The sequence below is a fragment of the Corvus cornix genome, chromosome 4 (genome assembly GCF_000738735.6).
Source record: "Corvus cornix cornix isolate S_Up_H32 chromosome 4, ASM73873v5, whole genome shotgun sequence".
NCBI classification, from domain to species: Eukaryota; Metazoa; Chordata; class Aves; order Passeriformes; family Corvidae; genus Corvus; species Corvus cornix.
In genome coordinates this window covers 67223686-67236176 of record NC_046334.1, presented here as the reverse complement: position 1 = coordinate 67236176, position 12491 = coordinate 67223686, and the positions used below count along the sequence as shown (strand labels likewise).

Here is a 12491-nt window from a genome sequence, read left to right as displayed (position 1 = left end):
TTCCAGTGCCTTGTCTCTGCCCTTTTGGGTATTTCAGAGGGAGATGCTGGGAATCTGCAGGAGGCAGCTCCAGAGCGAGCGGTCTATTGCGAGACTTGGATTCCTAACACTAGTTACAGACTTTTTCAGGTCCCAAGTTTCTATTTGTTTTGAGCAACATTGCTCAGAACACGAGAGGGTTTTCCTAGGAAAATTGAACAGAGCACCAAGAAAAGTAAAAGAAATGAGCACAAAGTGGATCCACCCCAAAGTTTGCAATTTGATTTTCTGGTAAAGGTTCTGCTGTGGTACCAGATGGGGGTTATATCCTCAGATAAATCTTCCAGAGAAAGAGCTCTACTTCCAAAGTTAAATACTAGCTGTCTCCTGTGTGAGCACCCTTGCCATACCTATGCATGTCTGGCTGGTCTTTACATTGGTGTCCTAAGGAGATGAGATTCATGTGGTGACACATTTGAGGGTCAATCCATCTCCATCCCTTCCAGTAGCTTTTAAGCCTATAAGCCAATTTTGCACACATTGTTTGAGAAGGAGTGATGTGAGAGATACTAAGTTAAACTTTGTGAAAATGGGAAGTCATGTAGAAGGGATTGTAATAGTGCTGCATCCCACTGCCACCACGCTTGGGGCAAAGGCTGTTGCAAGTCTTCAGCCTTTTATAAATATATGGATGAATTTTCTAAATAGAGAGATGTTAGTGCAGCAGTGAAAAACAAGCAGATAAATAAATGGAGATGTCATCAGAGTCTTGCCCCCTAATAGACCTGGGAAATAGCTCCACAGAATGTAGGGTCATTGCAAACTGCCCCATCCCCAGTGTAGGGTTGTACAGGTATCAGTGGGAGATGTGAATTGCTGGTGGCTGTTGCATCTCTTTCTGTGCATGAGGGGCTCAGGGTGTCATCCCTTACCAGTGCCGAACCAAGTCTCGTTGTGCAATGGCAATAAAAAATAATTTTACAGAACCAAGATTCTTTTCCAGCTCTTCATGCAGACTTTAGCTGCATTTTTGTGGTGTAGCACTTCAGTAGAGACCAGAGGTCTCTGACCTGTGCAGGTTTCCTTTTTCCCTGCAAGGAGTTTGTGTTTGACCTTGGCAGTCACAGTTGCAAGCAGATCTCCCTGCTCTTTCACTTCTGTTTCAGCAGGACCAAAATCTGTGGGGTCTTTCTGAATATTTCCCTCCTCACCCAATATTGCTGAAAATGAGCCTGAAGTGTTGACAGACAGCAGCACTCTCAGTGTGTAGGAATCCAACATAAACAGACTTGCTGGTTGTGTACTTGGACATGTTAAACGAGGTCCCTGCTTTGATCTTCCTTGCACTATCCTAAAGCCCTGCAAGCAAAGGCTAAGTAAACAGACCTTTGATTTCAGGGCTGTTTGGAGCAGAGGTCTTGTAAAACTTTTATCAATGGCAGAGCTGAGCTACTGAAGTCCCTCTTGGACTGTAGGTGCTGCAAGAGTAGAAGTGTGGTTTTATTGACCCTAACATCTCCCTGCTTCCCATAATGACAAACATCTGGGAGTATGAGCCAGCTTCCTGTTGATTGTAATGTACCAGTTTCTCTAGGAGACACACCTGCTTATAATCTCCTGTATGGTGAATGGAGCATAAGCAATTTCAGATCCTACAGCTATTGGATCCCACAGCCAGTGCAGCCTTTTTTTAATGCATGTCATAAAGATGCTTAAATAAATCACATGGGATTCATCCGTGGGAAGCACTCACGTTACTAATCCTGCGTGTTCAACGCTCCTGGGTCAAACCCCACAAAAACCATCACTCTGGCTGAAACAGCTTGAATGTTACAACAAATTGGATTTTATTTATTTGCTTCCTATTTTCAGAGCATTTAGTGGTTCCCTACAATCACAAAAGTCACAAATTTCCTTTCATGTTTAAATAAACAGGAGATTCTCCTTCAGAATTATGCCCTCAGAAAAGAGACAGTAAGAAACAAGCACCTAATATCATGCAATTTACAAAATAAAATTGTGAATTCTGGCAAACTCCCCTCGATGGACGAAACACAGGAGTTGGATTGGCCTCTGCTTTCTTCTAATTCAGTATTTTTCTCTGTCTTCTGGTGAATTATATGAAGGAGGCTTTGTTTCCCTTATACTCACCATAGGAAAGTGACATAGGAGAGTGACATCCTGCCAAGGTATTTAATTTTTTAGAAGCATTATCGAATTTACATTGTTTTCAACAATAAAACCCACTGTACTTACAATAATGGAGTCCACACTGTTCCCAGCGGGCCAAAGCTCTGGACTCTACTGGTGGAGCCATTTCAAGCAAAGCTTGACTGAGCTCAGGACCAAAAGTTGAAGCATTTTTCTCAGCCCTACCAGTGTTAATTGCTTCATATCAAGATAAATGCTAAATGACAAATTCACTGACCAGCTGTTCCATGCCAACAGTGCTCCTGCTGTACCTTCTGGAAGTAAAGCTGAGATTGTTGGCTGAGTAAATTGTGAGTCAGAGTGCATCTAGTCCCTCTTGTCTTCTGCCCTCACACTTTTACAGCTTGGCCTTAAATGACGACCTTTCTTACATTGCCTGTTCTGTCTTGGTCATGAACTGATCCTTTACTGTCTGTAAAACAATGCAGCACTGTTCTCCCTTCGGAAGTGAATTTTGTCTTTTGTCAAATAGTCACATCCACTATTAGATAAGAAGTGTTTTTAACAGCCCTCTATTTGTTGCTATTTGATGGCTGTTCTTTGATCCCTGGAGGGGTTTGCGGCGCTGTTTGTGATATACTGAAAATCGATTTTACACATTTCCATATTTTATCAATGAGTCTTCCAATGGGGTTTCACCCTAATCAGATTGGAGAATACCATGGCACAGACATTGGGAAGGGGTTGGAATTTACATGCAATAAAGATTAGGGGATTAGTGACTGATTAGGAATGTGCTGATTTCTCCAGCATCAGGTACAGCAAGAGATCGTGTCTGCTGTTCTCTGACCTTGGGTTTTGACCTCTTGACTCCTTGCTCAGAAATGCCAGTGAGCAGCATGGAGTGATTCCTGACGTGGCTTTCCCCAAGAACAAGTTCAAGTCACTTCAACAGTAAAACCTATTTCCATGAACCGGGAAGCTCAGAAATGTTTATGCGAGTGGACAAGCTGCTCAGATGTGCATTGGCTGGGGCAGGCTGGGCAGACAGGCTGTGGCAGCATTTCAGTGTGCAGCCAGGAATTCCTGCTGACAGCTGATGCGCTGTGCATGTGCCGGTACCTGCACGCGTGCGATGGGATGTGGGGCAGTGCTGCAGTCACGCGATGAGACAATATTTCTCCGTGCACAGCTTTTCCTAGATAGCTGCTGTGCTCTCCAGGTTTCTCCCCCTTCCACTTGCAGGAGGGTAGCTGGGACTGCACATTACCAGACACTGAGGTAATAGGATTGCACGTTAATTGATATTCCAGTGGCTCTATCTACCTGCTGGATATGATGTTGCATTCCAGTGTGCAGCCCGCCAGCAGAATGGAGTCACTTGAAATCACGAAGCAATTGATGTCAGCAAAACTCCCGTGTGTCCCTGTAGCTGCTGAAGTTTTGGCAGCTCAAATAAAGCAACAGGCTGTGCTAAGAACAGGGGGTTGGTAGTTTGCTTGTGTATCAAATAATAATTAGCACCATCTTGCTGTTGTTGCAGATGTACAGGCATAAAAGGCAGGCAGTGTGGGATCTTCAGCAAAGGAGAAGTATTTCCAAATCCTTTGGATAGTTTGAGGAATCTAAATGGATTTGTATTTAAAATATTTGGTTTCAGTTGTTCAATATTGGCAGAATATACCCACTGCTGAGTGCTGGTGTGCTAATACCATTCATCCTGACACGCCACACTGGTGTGCAATAGAGGTATAAGAGGAATACCTTCCTCCAGGTGATGTGAAGCAGCTTTTGAACAGCAAGGGGTGCAGCAAACCTTTGGACATACCAGATTAAATGCAAACCTGATTTCATCTGATATTAGAGCTGAACAGTCCCAGGACATTACAGCACAGCCTCTAGCAATCCTAGGTGGTGCAGTTGGACATAGTAAGTCGGATAGAACAACAAGTCTTCACTCTCTCCTGATGGAAAAACTAATTAAGCCAGGTAAGAGTGCACGAACCTTGTTGTTGTGAGCAAACCAGAGGAGGAGCAGAAGAAGTGGGTCTGTTTAAAGCTCTCCCAGGTGCAGGCAGGCTGCAGAAAGCTGCACTTGCCTCTGTCCAGGCGAGTGTATCATGTGTTTTTACATCAGGTAGTGTGTGCTTCAGTGTCTGAAGGGCAGGAACCAGATGGGAATGCTGTAAGAATTCAGTGATAGTTTCCCTGTGCAGGAGACTTGGTTTCTCTTGAGTGATTGGCCAAAATTATTACATAAAATATTTCTTAAGCTGAAAAGGGGAGAAAACCAGGCAAAACTCTTTGAAAAAGAAAACTGGGTAAAGTCTTAGTTCTTGACAAAAATGTGATTTTCTTACAGAAAAACAGTTCTTCCAAAGGCTCCATATCAAGCTTGCTATGCAGCCATTCAGCTGGAAATGCTTTCTGTTCTAGAGAAGCCTCTGAAAATATCTCCAGTTCTTAAATACCACAATGTTTATCTCTTTGTGGTCACCATCAAACAGTTGTTACCACGCTTTTGTGGTGACCAAACATAGAAGCCCCCAGAGACGAGGGCAGAGGAAAGGGAGGGCTGAGAGCAGCCTCGCCATGCAGGGCACTGCCACTGATTGCCCAACAGCAGAAGGCTTAGGGATATTTTGGCAGTGTCTCATGACTGAGAGTGAGTGGTCAAGATGGTTTTTTTCTGAGTCCTTAGTGCACTAATCTCACTTTTTCCATCCTGAGTATTGGGAAAGGCCAGTAGGAACCAGCACAGGATGGAAGAGTTTAAAGTCTTCTCCACTTTCGTCTCTTAGAGCAAATTCTGGTAAAAAAGATTTTTAAGAATATTTTGAGGAAACCCAAATCCTTGAATACAAATTAAAAGGCTCCTGTGTCAGTCAATGGCTGAAAACTTGCTGCTGTGGGCTAGCAGGAAGGCAAACCAGCTATTTAAAGGTTTGCGTTCCCATCGTTCCCGTGTACAGCATGGAGTCAACCATCGTGGTTTCTGTTTTCCTGCAGACATAAACAATGACACTTACAATTTCCTGCTTGCAGAGTGCTCACACAAGAGCCTGTCTATAAGGGAAACGTCTCGTTACTTATTAAACCCTGCACAGTGCTCAGACTGGGTTAAATATTGACTACCAAAGTTCAAGGGGAACCTGTGTCTCCAAACGTGAACTTGGGCATCCTATTCTCTAGGAGCTGTTCAGATAAAATGGATAGGTGACAAAATGCTGCATGCAGGGAGGAGGGACAAAGAAGGGGACAAAATTCAGAGCAGGTTGGCTCAGAAGTAAACACCTATTTTTGGAACCTTGGGATTTGGAATGTGATTGCTATTGGTGGCTTGAAGGGGAGTTTTCACGAAAAAAGGGGAGAAGTCACAAAAAAAGTCAATTAAACTGAGGCTTGCAGAGTGTTTGGTTTGTTTTACTGAAAGTCTTGGAGATGTGGGCGATTTGGCTGGAAAATCCACTGGGCTTGTGAAGCAGTATTTTCATGGTTAGGAAACAGCTGGAAGGGCATAGTACAATGATATTTATGTTAAAATTTGGGTAGACCCACCCCAGAAGGCAATTCAGGGCTGCCTGACTGCACTGTTTTCCAGACATTATGGGAAGCAAACAAATGTCTCGCGTTGGCAAGAATGGTGCCTCTGTGACCTGTGGAGGAGATGGTGGAGGTTTGGGTTAGGTTTGGAGAGAGCCAGGTCGGAGCTATGGAATTTCGGTTGGGTTCTGGATCCTCCCTCAAGCCAGAGGATTTCTAGCTTTCTTCCAGAATTAGTCAGTTTGTCCTTCCTGGAAACAGAAGACTAAAATTAAAAAAATTTAAAAAAACAAGCAAAAAACCAACCAAACAAAAAGTCTTCTAATTTTAGAACCTTGAAATAATGCTTTAAGGGCATTGCTTTTGAAAAAGTGCCCAACAAATTATGTATGCCATTATTTAGATGGGCTTGCCTTCTTGAATGGGAATGAAAGAGGTAGATTGTGTGGGTGTGTGTGCCAACACACCTTTGTTGTACTTATCTCTTCTCTAAAAAAGGTTTTGTGGTTATCCATTGAGCTGCATACCTGAACTGAGCTGTCAGTATAATTTTAGCATTTGAGTAGAAATATTAGTCCTCTCCTTTGGCCCACACTAAGCCCACTGGCAGCACTTGAGAAACAATAAATCATATATTTTCTTCCACACTAGAAACTTTCCAGCATATGAAGTCTGTTTCTTCAAAAGTAATTTGAAGTAATCCTAACTCTCCTTTGCGTTTGCTACCTCGAAACCTAAGGGATAAAGTTACTATTTTTTGCTGCTGAAAAAATGTTCAGCAACAATTGAAATTGAATGTCACCCATACACATTGAATTTAATAAGATGGTAATTTCATGTTAAATAAATACCAACTGATTATTGAAAACATATGCTCAAAGGATTTAGAAACCACGTAAGAGATACGTATCTCATCTACTGTTGTTTAACTGCAATAAATCTAAGCAATAATCAAGTGCCAATTGTTTAACATACAATAACTATTTTATTAAATGTTGGTGAAATGTATATGCAGGCCACTTAATTAAATGGAACATGTTCCCAAATATTGTATTTTTCTTAGGTTTGGAACATCTAGAGTAGGGAATTTACTGGCAGCCTTCACCCAAGGGACTAGTTATTTATTACTCATGTGAAAATATGGCAGGCACTTCTTGTGCTATCAATAAGTATCCATTTCATCAGGAAAACAACTCCTACCACAGAGGTAAGGAAGAAAGAGAAAATATGTCACTTCACTTGCTGTAAAATGGATCTGTGAAGCTGTTTTCTCCATCAGGTTGTTGGGCTGAGCCATGCAGCCCAAGCCTGGAGCTTGCTCCTGCAAACAGTTCACAATTTCCAAATCTAAGCCTGAGCAGCCATCGGGGCTGGTCAGCAAATACTTGTGGTGTTTTTGTGTTCCTCGCTCAGAGTCTTTGTTCTACAGAGATGCTGTTGGTTTTTTCTTTAATCTTTTGATTGTTTTTGATAAGCATTGTTTTTGTCTGTGGGCGCCTATGTTTTCAAGCCAAGAAGGACCCATTAGCTCATCTAATCTGATCTTCTCATGTCACATACCAAAGCATTTGGACCAGTTACCCCCACGCTGACCCCTACTTTACTTGGCTAGCACATACCTTTTGGAAGTGCAGACTGTTTTGTTTTGAAAATATGAAAAGATGTTGGATTCAACAGTCCTTTGAACTACTTATTCCATTAGTTAATGGGATACATGGGCAACACATTCATCCTTTTATCTCTCTCAAAAAGCATTTTTATCAGTTCTGCTCTCCACGTAATGGCTTCCAACTGTGCAGAGAGCCAAGAGCTCCTCTCTTTCAGGAGCACCTACACGTGTTGATTGAAACTCTTCCCATCATTGCTTTGTAAAGCCTTCCATGTGGGATTTGCTCCTTGGTAGAGTTTGTCGTAGCAGAGCAAGGTCTCTGTCTATTGATCCATCATTACAGCCTGAATGCCGATACAAATAATGGTAATAATGATATGCAGAGAGTGTGAGGGCATAATCCTCATGTAGGTCTTGCAGAGATTGTTAAACTATTGTAGAAAAGGTTAAACTCCTACTGTAAGCAGGAGTTGTCCAGCCCAGCTTTGTAGCAGCAGATACCCCAAGTTAGACAACTCCAGATGCATGTTTCAAACGTGGCTTTTAGGTGATCCTTTCCAGCTGCGTATGTACATTTTGAAGCATGGGAAAGGTAAAGGAAATCCACTTTGCTGTGAACCACCCTGGCAGTAAAGTCTTTGGAAGCTCAGGTTTTACAGTGATGAGTATGGTGAAGGCCAAGTGTTGCCTCAAGTTTTGCTGTAAGAGATTGTGTTCACACCAAATGAGCAGTTTGGTTGGTGACCTTTGTCCAATTCCCTCATCTCGCTGTTGTAATGAAAGATTTCTGTGCTTAGCTGTGTTCCCCTCACAGGACATGCACTATCTGTGGTACTCCAGCCCCTCATGCTAATTCCATATGTTGATGGGTTGTTTGGGTGCTTCATCATAAATGACTTTGCTAATTTGTTAACACAGCACTTCAAAAGAAATCTTATCTACATGGAAAGTGAATGTGTTTGGTATTAAATAATAAAATATACATAACCCATGGGGCTCTTAAAACTTATTTAACTTCTTTATAAACTTTACAATACAGTATGTGGATATTATAAATTACTTTCCATTCCAAGAAGCTGTCCGGGCTTGTTGACCTTCCTTGGAATTTCCTCTTTGTAATTATGTTTAATGTGTTAATAAAGTTCACTTTGAACTGTATGATGGCAAATGGTCTCATAGGACGTGGGTCAGTGCTGGTGCGTTCACCATATGTGAAGCTTGATGTTAGTGTGCAGTTTAGTTGAAGGAATAGCAAGGATAAGTCCAAACAGTTGTAGAAGCAGTATCTCCTCCCCATGTTAGCCGTAAAAAGGGGTTCATGGAAAGTTAGGAATGTGGAGTGGGAAATCATTTAGCTTTCACTGCTAGGTGTTACTAAATTAAAGTGCTAGGTTTGAATCACTATCAAAACACCATATATCTAGAGGGTTTTCACACGGAGCTGTAAATCATGTTTACTACATGTATGAGTTGAACAAGTGCATGAACTTTGCAATGCGGCGCAGGAAAATATAATTACATGTGTGTGTGTTTTTGACTGTGAGAAATATGGACAGGAAGCTCCAGGCTATCCCACTGTTGTGTCTTAAATACACTTCTAGAAATTGTTTTTTCTTCTTCCCGGAAATAGCTATTTGCTAAAGCAAAGAGGCTTTCTTGGGTTTTACATAACTCCTTTTGCCAAGAAATGGCAACCACTATCCCTTCCCGAGGCACTGGGGAGGAGAACAGGAATGCTAGTAAAGCAGTGTCAGCAGCAGAGCAGCAAGTGGGGCTTTTCTGTGGTGTAGGATAGTGGATATAAATTGAAAATTGCCCAGCTGTTCAGTAAGACAGGTGTAGAGTCTGTCTTTTATATAATGGAACAGAATGGAGATTCCAGTTGCTTGTATTCGTAAATGAGGCAAATAAATCTGCACACTTGTCTGCATTTATATGAGCAGAAATATTTAAAACAAATGAGGTGATCATGGCATTTCCTTGTTAATGTTCAACTGGGTTTATATGATCTTGAACAGAAAACCTGGTATCTGGCTGAGCTTGTTGGTTTCTTTCTGGGTGTGTTTAAATGTGTTTGCAAATGGGGAAACTACAAGCAAGAAAATAACTTGGTGGAAAATCTAGGTTCTGGATTGTTTAAATTATATTTTAAGCCTGATTGCACCCTGGCCCTTGGAACTCCAGGCATGATCCCTGCTAGTAACTAAAATGATTTGAATGTTATGGAGCAAAGTTATATTTAGTTTGTATTTGGAGAAAGAATAACAACGAAGCACGGGGGGAGGCAGCTGCATTCTCATCACTTCTTCCCGAGTCACATCCGTGGATGTCGAATCCCACCCTTCTCTCTCAGCCACAGTATTAAGAAATGATTCTCTCATATTACTGGGTTGAGGACAAGGGGGCCTGAAGAAAACCTGCCCCCACTAGGCTTGTGTCAAGGTGGGGCTTAACTTCCTGAGAGAGCTCCTCTGTTCAGGCTGTGGAACCAGCTGTGCCCTCTCCACCATGATGGGGCTTAAAAGTAGTGCCCTGTGGCCATAGAGAGCTGTCCTTGCCTCGTGGAAAAATGCAAGAGTTCTCCCTCCCTTCCTGACTACAAAAATGCATAAAAATCTGTGTCAGTAATTTGGATGGAATATCTACCTGGGGCCTTGTTTTCGTCCCTTTCTCCTATATTTGATGAAAAAATGCTGCGGGAAGTAATTGCTGTGTCCAGGAGCATCACAGATTGGAGATTCTCAGCACTTGAAAAAGGCTGATGTTTCCAAGAATCGCTGCCTAATGGCTAAGGAATCAGGGGGAGTGCTCACAGGGTTTACACTCAGGACCAGAGGGCACTTGCTCTCTGCTACTCTGCCTTGAGAGAATCCAGTCTGGAGCTTTGGCCCATGACTGCAGGCACATGGCAGTTCACAGGATTCCCCCCTAGCCAGAGAGATGGTATATATTGGCATTAATTTAGCTTTGGTGAATATATGAAGTCTCTATTTTAACAGTCTGGTTTCACAAAATGTTCTCAGGTTTCAGAACAATTGCTTATGGTGTTGCTCTCCAGTTCTTGGGGTGTTGCCCTCCCCACAAACAAGGCAAGAGCAGCGCTATAGCGAGCAGCTGTAGGGCATTGCACTCAATTAGATCATTCCTCCTCACACACAACTCAAAGCTGGAGTCCAGGATGGCAGAGATCTTGACACTGGCTCCTGGAGGAGTAATTTCATCTGCCTTTTAATGCTGCATTAGAGCACGGGACGGACGCCGGCAGCAGCAAGGGATGGGAAGTCAGTGACTACAGCCAGGGTTCAGCCTGTTTTTACCTCTCTGGCAGCTGTAGGTGAAGCAGCAGGTGCTTTCCTGGGATTTTGCCTCGCTAAGCAGCTGTAGAAATGTATCCAGCCTGTGGGGCCTGTGTCCTGGGCTCTGCTCCCACACTGCTGCACTCAGCTGTGAGCACACACGTGCCCCAGCCCTGCAGGGTCAGACACCAGGGACACTCCCAAATCAGCGCCTTGGGAGGGCTAACTGGGCACTCTGCTCTCCTGGCCACCCTGTGGCATATTATGGGCCATTTCTGGAAGGTGGGGAGCTCCCATCAGTGCTGCGCATGGGAAGTTGGCAGACTCAGCATGCTTTTACTACATCTTTTTGCTCTGTTCATGTAGCAGGAGATGGAATTGCTGTAGAGAAACCCTGGACATTAATCTCCAGCAGAACCTGAGCAGTGCTGAGCAGCTTAATATCTGGATTCAGAGGGGGAAGACACTTTTGCCTGGATAGTTTTTGAGGCTGCTCTGTGTCAGTAGCACCCACTGCCCAGGGGATATTGGAGAAAGGCCTTTTTGCAAAACATACTTACCCCTCTCTGCTGCCTCCCCTGATGCCTCTGATGGTGCAGAGTGGCAAGATGTGCCAAAGTGTGTCTTGACTGGAAAAGCATTCATCCATCAAGCTTGCAGTCCCAAGGCAGGGCTCTACAGATATGTAGTGAAATAAGACCCAGTGAATGCCTGTACATGAGAAAGAGAGACAGACATCCATGATGATACCAACATTTTATTCTTGCTGTAGCCCAGCTTCAGGAGGTCCAGCTACCAATGGCTTGCCAGGGCTTCTGAAGCCTCTGACATATATGAAGGTGCTGAATTGTATTGTGGTTATTTGTAAACACAGTAGTAAGTTACAATATTGTAATAATTATCATGGTGCTTGATATTTACATCAAAACACTGATTCCAGAGAGTACTGCTTGAGCAGAAAGTAATTACTGCAAAGATGATAGGTAATAAAATGGGAATATTTACAGAACTAAATGAACAGAAACAAGGCCTCATCATCTTTGTCCTAGGGCTGTACACTACTGAGAAGTGCATGCTGTATCTGGCAAAATTCACAGCAGGAAAAAAGAGTGAGGGGAGACTTTTATTCCTGTTCCTGAGAAAGCTGCTGGAGGAGCTAATGAAGAACTGCACTAATGTTTTTAGGCAGAATGGCTCTAAGAAATGCACCCTTTTCTAAATGTCATAAAGGTCTGCGGATAGATCCTGTGACAGGGACTGATCCAACAATTCCTCAGAACGAAAGGTCAGTCAAAGGAAAATGGCATTTAGGAGGACCAAGCTTACCACTGACCCAAACATGTGACAGATCCAGCGGCAACTCTGGTGCCATCAGGAACACCGCTTGTGCAGCCTGCCCCAGAGAAGCACATGACGTGACTGGGAAACTATCTGATTCCTCCAGGTCTCAAAATTCATCAGGAGTCAACATGAATGTCGGAAGGAAAGGGATTTTGAAGGAGCCTACAGCAGGCTTCCAAGTTGGGAGGAGGGTGCTCTCTCTCCACTGTCCCTGCTTGCCCTGCACCAAACATTTTTTCCCCAGCACTAATTATAGATCTGTTTTTGTCATTTGAATATGCATGAAGTAGTATCCTGGCTCACAAGCAGGTTGCAGTGAAGCTACTCTTGAAGTTTGACTTGGTTTGATAGGGCTCTGGGTCAGAAAGGACCTCTCCAAGGGCCAACCCAGAATTTCAACAAGTCTATGGACTTGTCTGGGCATTTCAGCTCCTTTGCACTGAGTGAGGGCACCATGTAGGGAAATGTAGCAGAATTTGGGGCTGGATTCCCACCCAGTGTTTGTGAATTCTGCCTTATCAAAGTCAACACACAGAGCCCCTCTTCATGGGTGGATTTTCACTTTAAAAGAT

At 43.3% G+C, this 12491-nt stretch overlaps 1 protein-coding gene across 6 annotated transcripts in view; it reads left to right on the top strand.

Moving 5' to 3' along the window:
• Window positions 1-12491, top strand: part of FGFRL1 (fibroblast growth factor receptor like 1) — a 169268-nt gene that overhangs the window by 68159 nt on the left and 88618 nt on the right. The window lies entirely within an intron of this gene.